At 40.1% G+C, this 22873-nt stretch overlaps 1 protein-coding gene across 4 annotated transcripts in view; it reads right to left on the bottom strand.

Annotated features, from left to right (window-relative positions):
• Window positions 1–22873, bottom strand: part of ptprea (protein tyrosine phosphatase receptor type Ea) — an 80989-nt gene that overhangs the window by 46889 nt on the left and 11227 nt on the right. Inside the window, exon 1 of one of the 4 annotated variants that reach the window (XM_088069933.1) lies at window positions 5673–5830. The exons of the other annotated variants lie outside the window; for them this stretch is intronic. The gene's annotated coding sequence lies outside the window, so the exon portion shown is untranslated. Of the gene's footprint in view, window positions 1–5672; window positions 5831–22873 lie in introns of those variants that run through there. 4 annotated transcript variants of the gene reach the window in all.

A 22873-nucleotide genomic window follows, 5' to 3' on the forward strand; every position in this document is an offset into this window, starting at 1 on the left:
TACACAGGCTAGATGCGAGGTCTGTGTGAATGTGAAGGTGATGTATTTTCTTTATATCACCTTTCTGTGCTTCGTCTGAGAGCGTAATGGATCGTCCAACACCTGGACCTCTGCATGTGTAAGATTTACAGCTGCAGACTCAAAAACACACTTTCACCAAAAGTCTCATACAGCTGTTATTTCCCCTGACAAGACGCTAAGCTCAGCTGAAAACACACAAAACCAAGGTGACAAATACCAGCTCAAAGATGGATGGACACCTCACACATCTATATGCATACACACACACGCAAACACACACAAACTTGGCTTTTTGACTCATCCACCTCTCCGGGGCTGTGGTCAATCAGATTAGAGCATCACACCGAGATCTCCGAGAGCACCAACACAAATCCATTTATAGAGATAAGCTTTGAGGGCAACCGCTGCCACACACACAGCCAAAGAAAAGAGAGAGAGAGAGATGTCACTTCACCCACTGAGAAGCCATCTGAGTCGCTATTGGGCCCCAGAATCAGTTCAGCACAACACTGTGTTTACAGAAGTCCTCTTTGACCTGCCGCGGTGTCACTTCCATAGCCACACTGCCTCCAGGGACCCAAAAATGGGTCCCAAGATGAATCTCAAAGGTCATGACATGATTAATGAGACAGGAAAGCAGAGTGTTGTTTCTCCAACACTATCTTTGCCTTTTTGGAACAAATTACTGTATTATTTCACTTTCATAGGCTTAAAACAATTATACAAATAAATCCAGGTGGGAAATTTACAATGCAACCTGTGCTGAGAGGGTTCAATTAAATACAATTAAATATTTTAAAGGTGCAGTGTGTAGTATTTAGTGGTATCTTAAAGTGAGGACTACAGATCGTAACCAGCTGAAACTTCTCCCATGCTAGGCATGAACTCAGGAGCTAAAATATCTGCAGAGCTCTCTTCCAATAAATGGGTCAGGTGATTAAAACCAGTAAAACACTTAATTAAGCAATTTCTGGGGCTGTACCGTATTTAATATGAACATTTAACTATTGGTGCCTTTTTTCCCCATATTTTTCCATTTTGCATTTGAGAGTTGAATGAGGTTCAGCGGCTCGTTCAGAGTGACAGTGGCATTAACATAATAGAGCAAAAAAGATTGGAGAAATGTAGAGTCAGTGTTTGGTTTGTCCGTTCTGGGCTACTTTAGAAACATAGATGTACAATAGCGATCTCTGTGGACGAGGATCTCCTCCCTATGTAGATGTAAAAGGCTCTTTAATACACACACAAAAACATTTTTTATTATAATTCATCTCTACAAATATATCCCCCTGAATCCTACAAACTGGACTTTCAAGGGGTAACATGATAAAAAAAGGTCAGAAAGTACAAATATAAAGAGATTCATTCTTAAGAAAAGTAAAATATGAGTGCATGACTATTTTCTAAATGTTGCGTAATGGAAAATAATAAGCTACACCGTAATAGGGGGGTGTTCAATTTTTAATGACGAGGCTTTAATTAGAATATTGCAGCAGCAGCAGCAGTTTAGCACCTGCTTCACACAGTCAGTGTTAGAGAGATGTAAAAATGAGAGAAGTGGCGAGGCTCATTGTGATTTATGGTGTTTACAGGCAAACCTGGAAGGGACAAAATCAGCCCCAAGATGAAAACTGCAGCAGCAGGAAATTATAATAAATGGCACTGCAGGAGAGAAATGCATGCACGCGGACTTTATGTCTCTGTGATCAGATGTGAATAGAGCCGTGTCCTCGATGAGCTGTCCAGTCCACACATTGTGAGCTTAATGTTCCAGAGCGAGAGGACAGACGGCAACTAGGAGTGTGATGTTGTTAGACTCCCTCGCCTCTCCGCCTTACCGCTGGTGTATATTGGCATCCAGGTTTTGCTGAGCACTGCTGAGTGGCTGTTTGCCAAAGCAAGCAGGATGTGAATGTGATAATATCATATAGCTGCTCTTCTAAACTTGGCAATCGCTGTTATCATCAAATATCTGGAAATTTCCTAAAGGGCCCAGGCAGGACTAGATCATTTACCAACTGACTGTGTGTGTGACAGACTGCGTCAATAGTGTTATTTATTTAGTGGGTAGCTAAATGAGAACCCTGGTTTAATACTCACCTGTGGCTCTCTTGGATCAATAACCAACAGAGTGATGGAATAAGTCTTTAAAAATGTAGGAAATGTCCTAAGTTCAACGAGAGTGTAAGTAAGAAGTAAGTAAGTAAGAAACTGCTGCTAAGGCCTTATGTACTGAGTCCAAAGTATTCTTTTTACCAAATATCTGCAAAACTAATGACATGTCCATTAGGGAATTAGTGCTAATTACCAATGGCAGCATACTAACATGCTAAATTAATTCGGTAAATGGTAAATATTTTACCTGCTGAACATCAGCATGCTAGCATTGTCATTGTGAAGTTTGCATTTAGCTCCATGGATTCTGACCTGCATATCAGTCAAATTTTTAAGTTCTCCTTGACCGTGACCTCTTATGTCTTTTTTTTGTCTTTTTCTGTGTAAGCGTATTGAGAATAACAAAAACTGAAGTCAAACTCTTTGTCTGTCTACCAGTTAGGCAGCAACCTCCAAGGCTTGAAAAATGTGGCCAATGCAAAGTGCAAAAAACTGTAGTTCCCTGAATGGCCATTTGAAGCTGACTCCAAAAGCAAGTCAATCCCCTGTAGGCTAAAACAGCATTTCCACCAAAAACTATCGCCATAGTACCTTTGGATCCAAAAGTAACCCCTGTGGAAATGTACTTGGACACTTGATCCCATTTATGCGCCATAACCAAACTAGCATTTAGCATTATGGTTTGTTCCAACCTCCTTATCCAAATATGCTCACTTCTGGCTCTGAAAATCCAAGATGGCACCAACAGAAATGCCAAACTTAAGGTCATACAGTAGGCTTGGGCGGTATGTAAAATTTCATACCTTCCTGAAATTTCACAGGGGTATACTGACGATATAAGTGTGTGGTGCTAACACTGAGCACTGGTGGTGCATGTTGCACACTACATACAATGAGTTCAACAGAAAGAGGAGTGCCTATATTTATGTGAGTATTGAAAATTAAACCTTTGGGATTTCTAAATACCCTAGTATACTGAGATACCCTGATACCGCCAAGCCTAGTCAGTGGTACACACTTACTCTAGTAAGTGTGTAGCTGATTCTGATGTATTCTGACTTCTATTTGGCTGATTGTTGAATATCCAATTGTCTCATTTGCTCTCATGATTTCACCCCTTTAGTGTTACAGCCTGTTTGTTAAAGTTTCAGTGAAGGTCTGTGAAATGTAGCCTCTTTAATCAAATCCTGTGCTGACAGTGTGTGGGAGAGTCCACCACTTTTTCATTCTATTCCATCCTCCTACACACCTGCCTTATGGGCTTGCATTAGGTTATATACTATTTTGGTTGAACTTTTTAGACAGCCTGTCAATCCAATTCTCAGTCACAAGCCCCAGACTTCACTTATAGCTGGCCAGAGGCCTTAAAAATCCTCACTTCATTATAACTGCAGCATGTAAAAACAGAAATTATTCAGCCTTCCATCACACAATCCGATACGCATCCCCTCAGCGGTGGTGTCTCTCTTCCCTTCCTCCTCTCACATCCCCTCCCAGAGCTTATTCTCCGAGGCACCTGGGAGCAGCTCAGACAGAACGGGGTTGGGATTAAACAAGTCCCCAGACGAAGATTCCCTGCAACACTTAAACTCCATGAACCCAACCTGGTAAATATTCATGACAGAGAAACAGTGATATTCCAGGACAAGGGGGTAGACACGAACACATCTTCACACATAGACAGCTACAAACCATTCTCTAATACACACACAAAGACACATATAGACTGACATTAATGGGCAAGTAAGAAACATGCACACCCACACAAAGGGGGTAAAAAAACACCCTGTGGATTTCTCAAGCTTTCTGTGTGTATATCTGGCTACAGCCCAAGGCTACATGTCTTGTCTGTCTGCACAACCTTGTCTGGGAACAGAGATGTTTCGCACGTTGGTGAGGAAGCCATGAACGCCTCCACTTCTTTCACAGAGAACTGCCAAAAGTGGGAACCAGAATAAGAAATCATAACAAAAATCTGGCTGTGAAGTCACATGAAACGGTGTTCTCTTTTAAGGAACTGGCGAATTTATTCGCTTGAGATCATCGCGACAGAAAGGTCAGGCCGTCTACTGGATGATTAACACATACAGCAACAAAAAGACATGGGTAAATTGTTTTGGCTTTGGAAGATTTTGCTATCCGGTCTTTAAAGTGTAACTCAACCCCCAAAGCAATGTATATTGGTATTTAGTACAACTGGTGATTGTTTCTGGTCCTAATCTTGACATTTGAGTGCAAGGTATTAAAATTCTACATTATAGTGTATAAGTAAAGCATAGTGACTAACCTCTAAAGGTTGAAACCTGGCTATTGTACTTGAATTTTGCCACTGGCTGATCGGTTCACAGCATGCTGGTTTACATCACCAACCAAGACCCCGTCGCTGCTCCGTTGCCACCCTCTAACCAACCAACCTACAAAAAACGTATTACTTTTCAGCTCAGTGTTACAGTCTCCTCTGTTTTCTATGGTTTGTTTTCTATTGCCTCATTCCCACTGCACAAAAAAACCCACTAACACCCGCTAACATCTGGATTTTTAATGCAGTAAGAAGGCGTACGATTGGCATTCACACCCAGGTCAAATGACTCGGCAGTAGGCACTGGTCTTTATAGCCTCCAGCTTTGATCGGCTTAGATGGGATTACAACACCCATGTGAACGTGGTAACATCATTAACTACTGTCCATCTCCTCCTAAGCAGCGCTAAAACACAGATCCAAATACACGTGCACCGAGTTAAATAAGTAAGATATATATATATATAGAGAGAGAAAGATGAAACAACTGGAAAGTTTTCAAAGACCACTGCCCGTTTTTTTTGACTTTTTTCACATTTTAAGGAAGAGGCACTCAAGCTAAAAGTGGAGGGTTTAGTTCCTCGTTAAGTCTGGTGTAACGCCCTTTCAAAATACTATTACCAAGTCCAAGCCTCCTATTGTTACTATTCTTAAACGAATGAAAAAACAACAACAAAATTTTACCGCTACAGGCTAGTGCTAACACCCTTTAAAATGACTAAAATCACATCTTTCTGCAGTGAGACACCTGGCAGAGTTAGATGTCCTGCCAGTTGGTATAATATACTGTAATGTCCAGGCATTACAGAAAAAGAAAGTTTACGGGGTTGAGGTGACTTAGACGTTAGCGGTTAGCTAGCTAGTTAGTTGACAGGACAGGAATTAAACTTTGAACTAAAATCAAGATGAAACTAATGTGTCAGTCTTTTTTTTTTGGAGTTTTGGTTAAGATGGGGAGGTTGACATAATTTTATAATGAATGAATGTTAATGAATGTTAAGTTTAACTGGCTGCAAACAGCAATATCAGCTGTGCTCTCAGTTAGGAAAAAAAACAGTATAAAGTCCATAGCTTTTATCTGGAATATCCACAAGGATTAGATTTAGCTTTTGCAACTGATTTCAGTTAATTTCAACAGTTAACAGTTAGCATTGACAGTTAGCAGTTAGCATTAGCTAAAGTTAGCACAAGCACTAAAACTTTGTTTTTCTTCATTCGTTTAAGAATTGTAACTTACCTCATCAGCTGAAGACATTTGCTCTTCTCTTTTTCATTGATAGTAAAGCAGTAAAATGACAATATCGTCGAAAATCACAGCACTGTGGCATTATACTGTAAACAACAAGAGGATTGGACCCACAAATTGAAGGCCGTCACATCACGACTTTCAGACCTGAGAGGCTTTATCAATAATAAAACACAAAACAACTCCACCGTCCCTCTTGTCCGTAACACCATTGGCTATGTTCAGAGGAACTCCTTCTCCCCGCTTCGCGTCTTTGTGATTGTGTGAAGCTGAGTCAGAAGACTTGCTGTCTACAAGCAGGAAGAGAGACAGTTTAGATCATATCCTGTGTGTGAACTGTGGTTTACAGCCAAACACAGGGGGATATAAAATTAGCCGGACTGTGAGAACTGGAGAGACAGAGAGCGAACGGACAGACTCAATCCCCCACTCACATAAAAAAGACTGGGAGGGAAAGAGTCGGAGTCAGCATGCGTCGTCTTCCTGTCAAGTGCGACAACTCCTGCTACACTAACACAGATGTCATCTCTTGGCTCAGTTGGGTGGCATATTAAGCCAGATTAGAGCAGGAAACCGCACACTAAAACTGCATATTTGTGTGCTATGACCCAGAACATTTACTGTGGGTGTGTCTCAAACATATAAGCCAAATATTAGTTTGCTAAAAATGACTCATGCTGTAATAAATATTAAAAAAAAAAAACCCAGACCAGCTCACTTAGACCAGTGGCTTAGTCACACACACACACACACACACACACACACACAAGATCAGCAGTCATTACACAAAATGTTGAAAGGATGAAGTATAGAGAGACAACCTTTCTTAGCTCCTAATAGGGCAAAAAATTAAAAGCTTGTTTGGTCTGGCCTGTGTGAAGCCCCTGTTAGGATGCTACACTCCTTGATTTACAAATAAGATCAGTGAGATCTTTATTTCGAACATGCCAAATAAAATGGGGGAGTTAAATAAAAAATAAGCAAGAAAAACAACACCAGAATGCCCAGCGGACATATTAAGTAAACAATGCAAGTATTTCATGTGGAAAAAGGAGTAGGAGGAAATTAATACCAATCCCAGCCTCTTTTTTAAATTGTTTAAACATTTTTAAACATGAATATTTTCAATTTCTGACCCAATTTTCACAGTACACACCTTTATCAAATCAAACAAGAACAGAACCATCTGAACACACACACACGAAAACAAAGAAAACCATCCAAACAGAAAACAAAGTCATACCATCAAAAGCAACCTACACATCTTGTACTCTGCCTGTTACCCTCTCTGTTCTACCATCTCATATCCCTACAATATGTTGTATTTAAAAATATGTCTACATTTATCAAACTTTTTGGCTGAAAACAACACTATGAGAGAGGTGACAGTGAACCACAAGAGTAAATTTGGGGAACAGAAAAGAGAAGAATTGCGCATTTGGATGGTAAAAGTTATTGTTATTATGAGTGAACCCTCACATAAGCTAAAAGTTCATTTTGGATTTTTTTAAACACAGCTACGAAAACAACTGTTTGGTTTGAATTAATAACAGCTGCACAGTATGCAAAAAAAAGTGTAAAAGTGTGATTATTTTGACAAATGTTGAAAATTGCAATAAGGTTTGTAATTTTAGTAGGAATGGTAAGTTTTGCATTTCATTTCCAGTGAAAAAAGATTTAAATGATGATGTGATTTTTGCTTGGGTAACAAATAAGCATGTTACCTTACGTCTGAAATATTATTTTTACGTCTGAGCATCTCTGTAGCAAAAAGAAGTCTCGTTTTTAATGGTATGTTGTAACACATTTTACCTTTATCAAAAAATTGCTGTAAAGCTCCTGTAAATTGGATGTTGCATTTGGCCATATTGAGATTTCAGTATTCCCATTTAAGTGTGCAGCCTTGGAGTTAATCATTACATCACAAAGTTCATGTAAACTGTGATTCACTACCACAGCTGGACACATCCTTGCTGTCCTATAGAAAGTTTGCCTGCGACAGGAAGTAGGCGCTCATAGGAAGAACGCCCTGTAAGCTTAAATCAACAGGATACGGATGATTTACAGGCTAACATCCACTGCACTCAGGGGCAGTTACCAAATAGGCCTGAAATACGGTCCTCAAACCTCTTTGTATCATTCTCTTCAAAGGCATCACTTCAGCTGATCTAAAGCCACACAAGTAAATACTGTAATCTAGTCATCAGACGGAGGGAACTTGCACCCCCAACGGACCCTCTTTCCAGGAAGTAGCCATGTAAATACTCCGTAAATGCTCTGCTGACATGTAACTTGAAACATGCTGAAGGCCACTGGATGCAGCCTGGAGGGCAAAAGGATCAGATGTGCAAGGCTGATGGCAGATGCACTGATTTCGATATTCCCCAAAAAACACAGTAACGATGGAATAACATCTCTGCCATGCTGTGCATTTCCCCGAACAGGCTCGAGAGAATTCTTCAGAGCATAGTGTTTCTGTGTGTCTCACTTCAAACAATATCATACACAGGATTTCTTCTTGGATTGCAAATTATCCAAGGTCTCAAATTACAGATGCAAATACCCTGGTGTGTTACTTTAATCTATTTCCTAGCAGTTACAGCAACCCAGAGGGAAATCATGATTCAGAGAGCTAACCCCTGCTGTGCTGCTCTATCTTGAACAGGTAACAGGAAATTGGCCATTCAGCACATCATCTACAGTAGCTGCTCCAGTCAGCCAACGGACTGATGGATGGCAAGTCGCACTCGAGCTGCGACACCATTGATTTTCTCCGCGTACAACCCAAGACTGCTGATTCAAGATAATGTTACATTTTTAAAAGGCTTTGCTGTGATACTGTGGTGATAAATTCAGCTCGCGAAACTGATAAATGAGTTCAGGAAACATTGACAGGTGGGATTTATTTCCAGGGCACTGACTCAAACGTCTGGATGATGCACATTATTTATAGTTTATCGTTGAATGCGTTCTTTCATTTCTGATGTGGTATCAGGCTTTTAGAGACAAATAGATTATTGAGAAGGCTGCAAACCATCATAAGACTGGTCTTCCTTTTGAGGAAATGGAAGCTGTCTTCTGTTGTCATAAATAAATCTAGAAGTGTCAAATAGTGTACATCCAAGTGAACCACAGCGTCATTTAATGACATTTCACAATATTTACCGCTTCACAGTTCATCACGATGATGTAAACTGAGGCCCTTTGTGATTCTGTTGTTAGCTTCAATTGATCCGAAACATCAATGCCCTTCTTAGCTTTGCTTGTAAATCAGACGAAAGCAACAGTAAATGCCACTGCCTGTGCTCAGCTCAAGTGATATTCAGTGACCTTCTATCTTTTAACTACCCACATTACAGTCGACCAAGCTCACATCAAGACAGCTTACGATCTTTTTCTCTCTGTTTTAGCCTTCAATCCACACTGAGCCGCAGATTTTCGCACACAAACACAAGCTTTACACAACCCTTTTTTTGGAAAGCTTGGACAAATCCAATAACTCCAGTGTAAGTACATATAGGGAACATGACTTTCTGTCTGCTTAGACACAGTCTGAGGCTGTCTTACAGTATACTGTGAGAAGTTAAAGTATTGCATTCTTTTGGGAAGTTTCCAAAAAAGACTATTAAGTTCCCAGTGCTGGTGTCAGAAAGGGTTTCACATGTTCATTTTAACCATACTAATGCCTTTAGGAAGACAATACTTAATTAAATGAACTAAACTGATCACACAGTATGGATGTTGTCATTTAACCCGATGCACCAGATGGTTTACACAACAATCTAATAAGCAGCCATTAAGAAAAAGACAAGGCACTTTCAAACAATACTCGGCTGTTGATTGGATAAAACACCTGAATATCACAGGCTAACTTCCACCAATCAGATCAACCAAAGCAAGTCGGGAGAGGAGCCAAAACTTCTTCTCCACTGAGAAAAACCTTCAGACGGATTATTGCAATATCAAAAGATTATGTTAGGACTGATCTTCTTCAATAAAGAAATAATCTCCAGTTCTGATATAACTGATGTTATTACAGGATCTATGCTAACCTCTGTAGGAGACAAATTGTTGTTTTGAACCAATAGTCGATTCTCTTTACTGACACAACCACCTAAATCACGCTCATGATCCTGCAATTCTCATGTGGTCTCATGATATTGTGACAATCCAGCTGCTGTGTCGGGTAAGCTGTCATTAACCAGCATTTATGCTGTCAAACTGCTTCATGATCATAAAACAGGAATTTGATGGACATCTTAGTGGAGCCTGGTTAACTGGTAGCACTTACATATTTGGAAAGCCTTTTATTATCAATCTCTCAAAGCCTTTTTTGGCATTTGGCCTGTATTTGGCTGTGACTGTAGACATACAAACAGAAAAAGTGAGGAGAGAGAGACCATAGACTGTAAATAAAGATGGCAAACACGTCTCCACTTTCTCATACTGTGCCAAAATAAGGCCAAAATATCCCAGATAGGCCATCTTGCAATGTTGATGTCATTCATAGCCAGTCTGGAAGAGCAAATCTCTACAGTATTAACTTCTCGCCCATACAGCCATCCAACCAATCGTGAGCAGGACCACTGATGACAAGCACACCAATTGGTAGCGATATCAGCATCTGCTTTCTCATATTGAGTTTCTATTTTTGGAGCTGGACCATTCATTAGGAGTGCTGTTGTACATACTGTTTGGTTATTCAGGGCACCATACTCTCAGAGCACAGAGTGTACACTGGGTACAAACGGAGCAGCAGAACGCCAGGTGCAGTGAGTGAAAATATACCTTTAATTAATTTCTATAGAAATAGAAAGCTCTCTTTCTCAGAATAACAGCGCTCTCATTTTAGTCATGTCTATCCCTTCCCAACGTATTTAAATAAAACCAGCTGCAATAACACTCTCCTCTGAAGTAGCTGCTCCCAAAATCCATCGATCTAATCTGATCAGATCGCCTCTGACTGATATGACAACAATCTGATCAGCTAATTAAATGTCCAATCCAAACTCAAACTCAAAAAAATAAAAACTCATAAAGAGTTCTGCCTGTGCTGAGTTCATGGACACCCCCAAAAAACTCTGAATTCAGAGAGAGGTCACAGAACATTCAGCTACTGCCACATATAGCTTCTAATTCTGTGTGAAACATCTTCTCTATGATAAAATCAAATAATATCAGTCTTTCCTGGATGTTCAGTTTTAAACAAAAACACATGTTCATGAGAACTATTATACCATGAAACAGTTAAAGTTATGGGGAAAGCAGGAGGGGACAATCAGCTAAGACTCAGCAGAGCAGCCAGACTGTCTGTTCCACTCTTTAACAGATGTTGGCTGGTTGACTGTTTTGTTTGCTCAGTAAGAGCGGAGGAAGAAGAAGAGCTTTCCCTGCTGTTAAGTGTGGAAGGAGCTCCTCAGCTGGTTTAGTGCTGGCTCTAGTCTGGCCAGTATCAGTCTTGGCCATCAATAAAGGGATGAAAGGTTGGGGGCTTGTCAGAGTCCAGCTACCTGTCACGGGGATTACTGGTGTGGATCATTGGAAAGAGCTGCAAACAAAAGCCCCAAATGCACAACTCTGAGGAGAGGAGATAAGAAGGTGTAGGGCGAGGGGGAGTGTCACTGATCATTGTGCCAAGCTAGCAGCTGTGTGATGGATTTCGCACACATCTACTCATCTACATCTGCATCCCTTTGTGTCGAACAAAGAGCAAAAGAGCCCCTTCTGAGTGCACGCAGCGGAGGATCACACCATTCTGCCAGTCGTGTCATTTGCCCTCGCTGCATGTCGTGCATGGACGAACAAACACACCCCCGTGGTCCGTTGGTGTGCTCAACACAGGCATGCAATTATTATGTTTGTCAGAGACTGTGGTCTGAGGCATGAATATTTTCAGGAACACAAAACCAAAAAAAAAAACAAAACAATTTGCCATCAGGAAAGCTGAATTCAAAGTGAATCCGTGAATCTATCTGACAAATCCAGCAACGTGTCAGCGCTGCATTGTCTGTGCCGGTATCAGACAAGTGCAGCATCTTGGCATACACGGCAGACAAAATCTGAACAGGATATTGCATCCCTCGTGACATAAGCCGTGAGCAGCCCCCGTCATTTTTAGAATCAGTGACATTACACAAGCAACTAACAACAGAGATGCCATGTCAGCCTCTCCAAAGGGTCAAAAATGTGCGGATTAGACTGTCATTAATACTGAATCTGGATTATAGCAATCCTGAGGCCGCTCTACGGCGACAGATTACTTCTATCCCAGCCGCAGCAATGGAAGACAATGGCACTTTTTGTTCCCCCAGAACTGACAGTACCGCACAGTAACAAAGGAGGACTCATTTCTAATAGGGTCAGGAGTGATTAGACAAGCGGCAGGCCTGGCAGCCCAGAGAGAGGCCCAAGATCCCCCAGAATCCCTCAGAATCAGACTGGATTTGTCAGATTACGGCTCCAACACCAACTCCAATTAGCCTATTAGTGTAGTTAGATCTTGTAAAATGGGTTAAAATGACAATATAGTCTGTAGGCAACGACTTGCAACAAGATATATCACTGTAAGATGGGATCAAAGAGAAAAAAAAGACTCATTATTATGGGAGTAAATCTTTGCAGGATACATCAGAGTTACGAGGAGCACTTAACAGTGATAAACAAATGGCACCCAACAGTCTAGACATTTTTACATATCTTGTGATGGCAGCCTACCCATTATGGCTGTTGTGAGCGCTGTTGTGCTTTGATGCATAATTTATTGGCCCCCCCACAAACAAGCCAAAGATTTTACACCCAGTCTTAGACCACACAGGCTTTAGAAAAGAACACAAGTGTTGTATTGGTATCAGTAGCTGCAGTCACAAGGACAATATTTCTTCAGTCAGGTTTAAATCATTCGGATTAGAGATGAGACTTGCCCGTCTACATGGACACTAAATAAAGTGGTCAGATAAAATATGAGTTTACGTGACCCTAGGATTTCATCAAAATTTAACTTTTAAGACTTGCACAGTGGTTCTGCCCACTGTTAAGCATCTAACCGGCCAGAAATATAACAGAAACTTTTTTTTTGTTTTTTTCTGTTAATACAACTTCATAGTAAGTAATGCAAGTATGACCCAGCTTATTTTCTGAAACCACAAATTACATTTGTTTCCTTAACAGCTCACATACAGACTATCAACAGATGCCACAATTTGCCAGTGTTCCCTAAATGTCTCTGGTAACAATAAACAATCAGACCAAAAAGTCCTTACGATATGACCGCATCGGACCAGTCTCTTCCAACTGAAGTGATCAGATGAGGCAATTTTATCCTGACAGGGCTATTATTCTCATTATTAGTGAATATATTAGGGTCCATGTAAATGCAAATAACATCATTTATAACAAAACTGAAATGCTTCAATCCAATTTGATGTTTAATTTAATTGATGTTTAATTTAATTGGATACAACTTCAAGCCAAAGCTAGAAACTCACTAAGAGTTATTTAGGTCTCCTGCTGTCTCAGCTATTTTTTAAGAAAATCTAATTCAGTGATTAGTAAACATTTGCGGTATTATGTTATTCTGACGCAAACAGTACTAAATGTTCCTTTGTTATGGCTTTAAAGAGAAATCTGAGCAGCAGGGAATAATATTATTTCAGGCATTAACATTCATTTTGAGAGATTAAGGAAACAGATATTCTGATAACTTGGGTTTCCTGAGCATTCTTTCATTCACAATAAAATTAGGTATCGTTATTTCAAAGGAAGAAACAGAGAAATACACAAAGTAGAGACAGAGGGTCAGTGGACGTTAGCGTAAACAAGAACTGAAGGCAGTAAAATCTGGAGAGTGAGGAGGGTGGAGAAGAGAAAGAGAGAGAGAAAGAAAGAGAAAGAGAGAGGGAATACAGATCAGCCAGCGTGACCTGTCCTTGCCCCACAAAAACAAATGACATCAGAGTAGCTGCCAATCAGCTGACGTGGCTCAGAGAGAGGCTGCTGGAAATTCACTTCAGCTTTTATTTCTGACAATCTGCCATAACCCTATCAAAAGCGAAAAAAACTGCTCACTGAAATGGCACCCCGCATTCGTAAAAACTCACATAATGTTTTAATGCAGATTATAAATTCTTCAATGTAACTTCAGTGACGGTTGATGCAGCTGGTTTCAGAAAATAAACAAGCACAGCCTGTTATTCCTCAAGTAAAAATCTCCCTTCATTAAAGTGACTCTGCAAGACACCTGAGTCTAATTCAATCCCAGCCATATTAAAGAGAATCAATTTAGGGGAAAAATTTAAAAGCAATTACAGTGGTTGATACGGCTGGCTTTAATGAACTTAATTAGACGCATCTTTAGTGACGAGGAATAAACCATTACAAATGGCAGAGCTGCAAGCGATGCATCTCATCACGCCCTCATTGAGTGGAATCGCTGTTTGTCATTAGAGCGAACAACATTAAGAATCTATGGACTTCGTAAATTAAGTGTGTGGAATAAAACAAGATTTTGGACCACCGTCAGATCATATTTTGGAAAAAATACAGTATGAACTTAGATTGGGTGATAGCAAGGTATTATGGTATACCTTGGTATTGAGAAATCCTGAAGTTAGGTTCCACCATCATACCATCATAAATACAGGCATTCCTCTAAGTATAAAACTCATTGTATGTAGTGCACAGCAAACACCACAAGAGCTCAGTATCCAGTCTTTACTGGTGGAACAGGCAGCTGGGTTGGAGGGATGGGCTAAGTTACAGGACTGTAAACAGCTGGCGGCCAGCAATGGCAGAGTGACCGTGGGGAATAACGACTTGTTTTTTATATCTAACTTGGTCAGTGCCGCAAACTTATACCCTCATATGCTGCATATGGCGCTGAAATTTCAGGAATTTCTGAAGGCATGAAATACAACATAACACCAGAACCTAATATGTACATTAGTCAATGGAACGTTGTAAGTGTAAAAGATAATTTTACAAGTCAAGAAAGTCATAGTTTGTTATTAAAACAGTTTAAGTCTGTGAAAAATGTTATAAGAAAGACTGCACAAGTTGCGTATGTGAGGTCAGAGCATTCTCTCTCATTAGAGCTACGATGTCTGTGTATTTTGTACTCACACATGCGACAGGTCCGACTTGTTCTCTTGCTTTCCAGATGATAAGATAAAGAGGAGTCGCCAGATAAAACCACGGATGTATAAAGAGAACTGGATACAGCGTTTGAGGTGTGGGCCCGGTTCAATCCTATGAAAGTTGCTCTGTGGTGCATGAAGCCCAAAATGCTTGATATCTGCAATATGAAATTACCCAAATCTCCCGCAACATAAGGCCCATGGAGGAAGTGTCCTAGAGACTTATGGCAGCTGAGCCGCTGACTTTCAGTTAAGAGCTCTGCTAAATGGGGATTAAAATTATTTAATCATGCTGCTCTTCTAGACTCACAAAAAAAATATCAGACCAAATAGATCAAATCCAGATAGTAAAACCAGTCATTTTGCGGTGGTTTGGTGCTCACGATTACAAAAAAGTCCTTTTGGGCTCAGAAATTTGTTGATTAACAAAATTAGGTTTTAAATTGACAAAAAACAAATGTGTGGTTGATGGCACAATTCAAAGGGGATCAAAATGTATATGTCTTGCCGCTGAATAGCATACATATTTTTTTCTAAAATAAGGTCCCATGGGGTCCCAAGTGGAGGGACTTAGCCTCTCGACTGAATAGGTGATAAACTAAACCCCTTCCTCATTGTACGTACTCAATATATTAAAAGTGGCCTTAGCTTTTAAAAGCACACAATGAAACTATAAGGAATGAGTAAACCTGTGTATTTCTTATGATCATATTGAGCTAAGGTTTATGTAGTACCGAGCCCAATGTTACAGGGCCAAGGGCTCAGCATATCATTAACTGACAACAATGTTTTGGATTATGTATATTGGTGGTCACCAAGTTGTAGTAATTTACACTACAGCTTCCCCTGCAATTTAATTACTACCCGAGATATTCGCACCACATCAGCTAGTCCACAGGGCTTTTCCTCTTAAAACATCAAAACTGAAACCAACTGTTTGAAATACTAGAAATGAAGCATAAATCTAACCTCTGTCTTGCTTGTCCAAGTATGAAAGATAATTTGATTTGAAACTTTCTTGCTTGGGATATGGCCTCAGTCTTCTCTCATGATATCATCTATGCAGCCATTAAATGCAAAATTAATAACATTAAAAAGCATTTGTAAAGGATTAAAACATTATAAAGCTGTTTGGGGACAGCATTTTTGTTGTACTAATGTTATCTTAATTAGCCAGATAGCTAGTAAGGAGTAAGGACTCATTTCGACCCACAGAGACGATGGTCTTGGACTAGAAACGAGTGTATTGTTTTCTTTTTGAAAACAAGAGAGGCACTTCTCAGGGCATCATACACTGGAGAGTGTTGATAGAAAATCATTTCAAATCTGGTGAGCGTACAAAGGTCAAAAGCAGTGTGCTCCTGTTAATCAACCCACCTACTGTTGCAGAACAACAGTTTAAACTCTGTATTTAATTATCTATTTCTATGACACAAAGTAGACAGATATTGATTTTAATGATGAAACATATACAAAGACCTTAAGTGACACTGTGTCATTCCTAAGGCTCTGAAAAAGGTGTTAAAAATGGCTGTTAAAAATGCCTTTCTCTGATTTCACTGCACTATAAATTAAATATATTCTCCAACGTATGCATCTGAATTCAGTCTGAAACAACACAGCATTGGACACAAGCTTTTCCAATGCAAAGCACGTCTTTTTTGGCTCATTTCTAACAGAAACGACTCAAATCAGCAGGTTTGGGGACAGATCTGGACAGTAAGCGAGTAACATTCTCCAATGACAACCAGTCTGTTTGAGATAGATAAGGTTGTTATTAGATTAACAGCTATAGAGATCTGTGCCAGTCAAAATAATCTGAACAAAGTTTTGTGATCGGAGCCCACACGATGAAATGCTGAGCTACATATTAACCAGAAACAAACACAAATGTGAAACATTATAATGCACTGGATCACATCGGCGGATTCCAGGTCTGTCTGCGAGGCAGCAAAATAAAAAGAGCTGAAATAACAAACCAAAATGGTGTGAATTCATCATGTGATGACAACTATGAAGCTGTTGTTCTGTCACTAGCTTAGCTGTGGTTTTTGGTTTAGGGCAGGTTTAAACCTGTGTTGAGTTGGTCAAAGTCACTTGATCAGTTAAACCGCATTTCTGTGTCCTCACAAGCTGTGGTTTAAAGTGCACCAGTGTTTTAGTCTGAACCTGCTTGCTGTGTCCTGCACAAATCACCTTAACTCCTATAGTGGTCACTGCTTCTGATATTTAGCTTAAACATAGACACAGTTTAAAGTCATAACATTGAGTAAAGGTCAGATCATTTTAAAATTTCAAATCTTTTACCGTCGTTGTATTTTTGCAGGCATCACTATAATCAAATGTCAACAACCAGTGTGCCTGCAAGGAGGTCACGTGGTCTTTTTTGCAGGAATGTTAAAGTCACAGAAAAAAAATCACCTAGACACACATGTACTGTCAGACTAATGCCCACCACAGTTGCATGTCTAATACCATATATCTGACGCTGAGACTGCAGTAGACGTTGCAAGATAAAACACATTCTGTTGCAGGGATGTCACAAGAACTGATATTTCAGTACCGAGTCAATGCCAAAAGTGCGACAGTAGTTGTTTTTCTTCAGTGCCATAGGTACCAGGATTGTAATTCCTCCGGACCTGAAAGAGAAGCTTATAGGCCTACAAGTGAGATGAAAGTCTACCAGCAACAAAACACAGAAGATGGCGATGTTGCAGCTGTAGGTCCCTCTATGAACACAGCGCAGGCAAAACTCATCATGAATTATTTACATTCCTCAGCAGCAGTTTGAGTTGCTGCGTGGATAACTGATCAGCTGATCTGGCTAGAGCTGATCAGATCAATCGATGAGAGGAGATGATGAGTGCAGAGTGAGTGAAAGCAAACTTTTAAACCCAGCACAATGAACAGTTAAGTTTCACTTTCACTGCACTGGATATTCTGCTGCTCCATTTGTGACAACATTATGCTCTGTGGCTCGGGAATGTGGTGCAGTGAATAACCCCACAGTACATATATACCAATAGTGCTACTAATGTACGGTCAAGCTCCAAAAAAAGAAAATCTATTTGTGCGACAGATGTTTGATTGTGGCAGCCCGCCACAAATAAATAAATGTGGGAGTGAAGCTGAACTTGCGCTGGAGACGGAGAGACAATGATAAACACCTCCAACTTCGCAAAGTACCTTTAAGACAGACATCCAGATATATTCAAAGAATCAAAGGTTTCAAATATTTTTATTGAGGGAGTGTATGTTTATATATATATATATATATATATATATATATATATATATATATATATATATATATATATTATTTTATTTATTTATTTATTTTTCAATCAAGTTGGGTGTTTAGAATCATGGAATTTCTATGTATTGACAAACATCGAAATACATTTGTCAATAAAATAATTTCTCACGTAAGGCATAGCAATTGTCGAAGAGAATTCATTATCACCTTTGCATTGAATCTTCGGGAAACTGTAAAAGGGTGACAATTTCAGTTGTCAAACACACAACATAACTTGCAGTAACTCATACTGACTGATTGTACAACAATGTGGAAATGTGAATAACCATTGCAGATAACACCAGTAACAGCGCAGCAACACAGATAAAATAATGATAACTCTTTTGCCCTGGTTCATGTTAGGACGCTTTCAGACACGTTCTACTCTTACTTTGCCTATAAAAAATAAGTTAGTTAAAAATTGTCCCAGAATGCATTTTACTTAACAAAAGACATCATTTCAGCTGCATCATAATATACGCTATGATTTATCAGCTCAAGGGTAAAAGTTACAAATAAAAAGAAAGGAACAGAGCATATGTGGGCTTTCCCCTCCTCTAAACCTCTCTGTCAAAAAATTAAACCTAAACAAATTAGCTCAGAACCCTAATTCTGGCACACCCTTGTCATCTTTGGCAACCACCATGCTTTAAGAGAGGAGATCTCAGAAGCAGCCTGTGCCACCATCATCCTCAGCAGGATCTGAAGGAGACCTAATTGAACACATGCAAATGAAAGATGTGTTAGCGATTCCTCTTCATCATGGGGGGATGTATTTTGGCACCAGCAACCACAAGCTCCCTGTGTTTCATCTCTCCCAGCTGGGCTTGTGGTTGTAGTCTGAAGTGAGACCCACCCCCCATTTTCTCTTCATTTCCCCTCAGCAGCTTACACCCAACCCCCCCTTACGTATCTCCACAATAACCAATTACAGGCGCAGGAATGCAGGGGAAATGTGTGGCCTGGAGCATGTAGGTTTTATATTAGACTCCACACTGATATGATAGTAACAACATGGGTGGGGAAGCTATAAAAACACCCCTCTGGCTCACCTTCACATATTTTTGGAGCTCTTGGAAAATGACAGGCATAGTGGCGGCTGGTAGTACCAAGCTACCGCCGGCAGACTAATGAAAACAATCATGCAGAGCCGCGGGAGTTCGGGCTGTTTTCAGGACAAAAGTGCACAGCGCTGAAGGACCAACTGCTCACTGGTGCAGCCACACAGAAGAAGCAGCGTGCAGCTCGAGCTGAGCATTATAAGAAATTGAATGGACTCAAACTAGTCTGCACTAATGAGTTTTTACAAAGAGACTGAAGGCATCTTTCTGGGTAACTAAGCGGCTAACTAGTTCCCTGCTGGGGCACAGCTGCTGGATGTGACAGTAAAGTAATGAACTGATAGCAGAGCCTTTTACTTGTTTCCTGTTGTAGTTCAGCCAAGTCAGACAACGATGGCTCAGAGCTGTGTCCACGTGTCGGATTTGGTTTAAATTGGGGCACTCAACATTTGTCTCAAATCAAACACAACAAATAAACACTGCAATACAAAACAGATCCCTGTTTTGAGACACATTCCCAGCATGCAGTGGTTCTAATAAAGCCGCCAGTACTGTCTGCATCCACATCTTACGCCAGCTCATCCCAGGCAGTCATAAAAGACTGCAAATGAGGGAGTGCCTTCAAGAGAGCAAGGCGTTTTCCCTCTCTGGGGAGGACAGATCTGATGATCAAATCCTTTCCTGTCTCCTTGTTGAGCCCCGCTCTGCAGCAAACAGAGGGTCTCCCACGTGTCACACTCCGCTGCCCACAAGTTTTGATAAAAGGCCTAAATATGAACAGCCCAGAGAGACTGTAGTTGCAAAACATAAACAAATAAATGTGGAACTAATTACAGACAAATTCCATGTGTACAATCCCAAACACACATTTCTAATTCTAATCTAACAAAAATTTCTAATCTAACTGTGCTGCAATGCCAATCAACTGACTGACCTGGTAATGGTGAATAAATCATAACAAATATGGATACACAGTGTATATGGGGCCAATGAATTATCAGACGATAATGGGAAATTCCTACAATTATGCATTATTCCAATAATACAAAATGTGACATTATAATTTATTGTATCGGTCATGAGAATCAGGTAATCATCAGTTATTGGTATCAGCTGAAAAACACCCCAAAGCACCCCTAATAAAAAATACTCTCAATGCGATTTGTAAACCACAAATACAGCGGAGCAGAAAGTGGTGTGATTTATAAATCAAAACAACACAGAGACACAAATGAGGCCATCCTGTGTGGTTGTTTTCTAAAGCGGCCGTGTAATTTCTAGCAGGATAGCAAATTAGTCTCTGTGCAAAGACACAGCACATGGAGGAAGCCCACGGGGGGACGCAGACTCCCAGTTTTAAAAATACATATCCTATAATGTTTATTTGTCTTCTGTTTAGGCTCCAGATGCTGAGAAAGTGAAAGCAAAGAGGAAGGGAGGGTTCGTGCAATTCGTAGTTCACCAGCAGTGAAATAGATGTTTGTGTGGAGAGCCACCCACTGACGAGGCTGGGCCTACAAAGAGCAACACTGTGTGATATTCAGCCCTGGGACACATCATTATTATGATTAACGTGATCTCTAACCTCATTTGCCTCCATGTCTTCTCTACGAGCAGCAGAGAAAACACTCAGGGTTTGACGATGGCTGCCTGTGATCTCTGCTCCTTCTTATCCAGTGCACAACTGTCTTACTGTATGTGGTGCCATGAGAGATGGAAGGAGGCCCAGTGGACGAGTGGGCGGAAATAGGAGGAACTGTGCTGTTAGCACACATTGCTCAATTATCATCACCAGCACTATATCTGCAAGACTGGTGGTGCATTAATAAAAGAGCAAAATCTGCAGTGTAAACTGTAACAACTTCCTTTATATCTTAGTTTATGGATTTGGAATTGAAGTGGGATGCCTTAAAGAGGAACATCACCAAAATTAAAAATGCCAGTATATTATTTCCATGACCTTGGCAAGCTCAAACAGTATTGATAAAAATGAACTACTCTTTCCTGAAGCCAGAAATCAGTGCAGGCTTTCCAAACCATCCTCTCACACTAATTGATTTTTTAGTTTTTTGGAGCTGGACCATTCATTAGGAACACTGATGAAATATATATACCACTTGGTTACGCATTGCACCACACTCTCGGAGCGCAGAGTATAGCCCGGGCGCAGACGGAGCAGCGAAACGTCAGGCTCATTCAAGGTGAAATTTAATCCTCAATTGCACTGGGTCTAAAATTTTGCTTTCACTTGCTTCTGCAGGAGCTGCTCCTCTTATCCATCGATCTAATTAGCTCTAAGTGGATCAACAGATAAATTACCCGCACTGCGACGCAGAAATAGCAGCTGAGGAAAACATCTAAACTCATGAAGAGCTCTGCCTGCCCTGTGGTCACAGACCCACAAAAAAATAAAACAAATTTAGAGAGTGGATATTTAATGATACAAATGAACACACCTGCATTTAAAAGGAAAAATGCCTATAATGTCAATTAAGATTGGTTCAAAAAGCTGAGTAATTTTTTAAAGAAAAATTGCCAATTCACTAATTCCAGCTTCTCAAATGTGCATAATGTATGGTTTCTTTACTCTTCTATGACAGTTAACTGAATATCTTTGGTTTGTGGACAAAAAAGGATATTTGAGGAAAACATCTTGGGATTTGGGAAACTTTAACATAATGTTTTTGACTATTTTCTGACATTTTATTTACTGAACAACTAGTTGACTAATTGAGAAAATAATCAACCGATTAATTGAAAATGCAAATAATTGCTGGTTGCAGCCCTATCCTGGAGACAACTTCTTGCACTTTGGAAAGCATATTTGGTTCATTTCTGACTTTTTACAGATAAAGAAACTAATTGACTGATTGAGGAAAAAAAATCCCCAAAACATTATTAGTTGCAGTCCTTGTTTAAACTGATTTCACTCAAAACTTTATGCACCCACACAGCATTAAGTTGTTGTGGTAAGGGGACTGCAGCAAAAGCCACGATACACAAAAACATTCAAGTAAAAGAAAATAAGGAGAAAAATTAAATGAAAATGTAAATGAGCTGCTGACTAATGGCCCTTAAAGAAACACCAGACTGCTAAAACTACAAGCAATTTCACAATTTTACTAAAACTTTACTAACACTCAATTAACACGTTTTAAGAGGGGAGGGAGAAAACGGCTGAAAATGAGCCCTACATACAGAACATGGCGCTGTCATCTAATTACCAGCTCTTACTTCTGTAAAAACACCAAATGGCTCTTCATGGTTGAATCTCTGCTGGCATCCAGGCAGACTCTAATTACGATAAACAAATATCCCATCGTAGTAAGTGAATGGTGTGGATCTGGCATTGTCTCTGGCTGAGCACAAGAGAGGCTTTTGCAGTGTTTGGAAAAGTGTGATTGTCAACAGTGTGCTTTCCCAGTGGGAAAACATATTGTATGACCAAATGCTGCAAGGATTAGCAACATACAGCATCGCTTACTTCTGGTAATTGGCTTGAAAACTGTACATGTGAAAAAAAAAGCATGTATGTCGAGTCACGACCAGTGTTTTTCATACACAACACCCTGCTGTGCAGTGAAAACATTTCACAGCACCTATAGATTACAACTCCAGAGCAGAAGGTCAGCGTGACAAAGTGTGTGGTGTGGCGTGTATTTTCTTACATGGATGAATCAATGCAATCTTCCCAAGAGGACAAAG

The sequence above is a fragment of the Plectropomus leopardus genome, chromosome 19 (assembly GCF_026936395.1).
Source record: "Plectropomus leopardus strain MGB_pleo_1.0 chromosome 19, ASM2693639v1, whole genome shotgun sequence".
In the NCBI taxonomy this organism is placed as follows: Eukaryota; Metazoa; Chordata; class Actinopteri; order Perciformes; family Serranidae; genus Plectropomus; species Plectropomus leopardus.